Raw genomic sequence first — 1,830 nt, forward strand, 5'->3', positions numbered from 1 at the left:
GGGCCACATCTTAAAAGGGCAATGCCTGCATGCAGGGGGTCGCATCTAGCCCAGCCCCCTGCTCCCTCCCAGCAGGACCAGCCCACCTCCAAGGATGGAGACGGTACCACCTCTCTGGGAAGCCGCTCCAGTGTGTTTTTGACTGCCCTCCTGATGAGAAAGTTAGTCGTAATATCCAACCTCAGCTTGCCTTGGAGCCCATTGTGTGCTCCTTGGGTCATCTGCCAACAGCAGTGCAGCTCCATCCTCTTTTGAACCTACTTTCAGGGAGTTGAAGGCTGCTATTAAATCCCCCTCCTCTCCCCTGCAGTCTTCTCTTCTGCAGACTGAATAAGCCCAGGTCCCTCCATCTCTCCTCACAAGTCGTGTGCCCCAGTCCCCTTTTCATTGCCCTTTGCTGGACTCTTTCCAATCGGTCCCTGGGTTTGGCACAGCACCGCACCTCCTGGTGGCCCCAGGGAAACTTTTAGTATCACCAGAGATAAAGATAATCATTGATTTCACTATTTGCGGGGCCCCTTTCTGTCCACCTGGTTTTGCCCATGCCTGTGTCGGGCCCTGGTTTGGCGACTTGTGGACTCTGCCACTCCTCGCAGCAGCTAGAAACAGCTCCATACTTCAGCCACCCATGGGGGACCGTGAGCCCAGGTAAACCTGGGTGGCAGGCAGGCCGCAAGTGCCCGTGCCACACACTCGCACCAGCCTGGGGTAGGCAGATCACGTGCAGCAATGAGTCCCAACCGCACAGGCCATTTCACCTCCTTTGCTCTTTGCAAAGGCTCTGGGAGCAGGTGTTAGAGGAATCACAGTTCCTTAAAGAGTCTTTTAATTGATGTCAGTTCTGGGTTTGCAGGAAGGTTTCCAGCAATGGCTGGGAGTCCTGTGCATGTGAAATGCCAGGCGTCCGGACCTGAAGAGAGTCAGGCTCCCTGGGCAAATAAGTGGCACACCCCAGGCTCCCTTCTTGCCCACACTCTGCAATACTAGCCTACCATTTGCTGCATCTTCCTGTTAGCCAGAAGCCTTGTGAAAAGTGAACACAACCAGGGGATCACAGCTCCATTCTGAAATGTGCATAATAATAGGAACGACAGGGGGCTTGAGTCTTCACTCAGCTTCATGCATAAATCACACAGGAATCAATAATTAAGAGCAATTAGACAGGTTGGACCATCTGTTTCCTCCCGCCAACTTCTTCCACTAGAGCACATGCTCCCGCACCATTTGAGATGATCTGCACCTCTCTAAGCATATCGAAGTCCATGGATAATACATGGCAGAGCGGTCCCACGTGCAATAGCTGATATTGGATCGTGTCCCCCCGCCTGAAAGCCAACCCCAGTCCTGTTCTTAGGGGAGCATAAATTCTCCTCTTTCCTTACCCCCCTGGAGGCAAACCACAGACGGGAGGGAGGAGTCAAGTTGTGGAGGGACCACATCCCCCATCCACGGGACCAAGGAGTATATCATATCTGTCCTGTAGAGGCTTCTTGTTGCAAAGCACCAACACAATGGGATGATAAGATCACAGAATGAGGGGGAAATGATTCATTCAATCCTAATGTGATGGCTCCCCGGTTTCTGCCAAGATAATGGATACATTGCAAAGTTAGCTGTGTCCCTCTGGGTCTGCTTCTGCTCCCTTTGAAGTCAATCAGAGCTTCGCTATCAGCTTCAAAGCAGGAGTGGATTTGTCGCTGTAAATAATCAATTGTCCCTTTTCCTTTAAATAAACACAAAGCAGAACTTGTTACAGTGGTGTCAGACTATGGTGTGTGTGGGGGGGACTTTATAAGGCTAAGGAGACAAATGGCCCATTAAAGCACTGCT

The sequence above is a fragment of the Alligator sinensis genome, unplaced genomic scaffold (genome assembly GCF_000455745.1).
Source record: "Alligator sinensis unplaced genomic scaffold, ASM45574v1 scaffold752_1, whole genome shotgun sequence".
Classification (NCBI taxonomy): domain Eukaryota; kingdom Metazoa; phylum Chordata; order Crocodylia; family Alligatoridae; genus Alligator; species Alligator sinensis.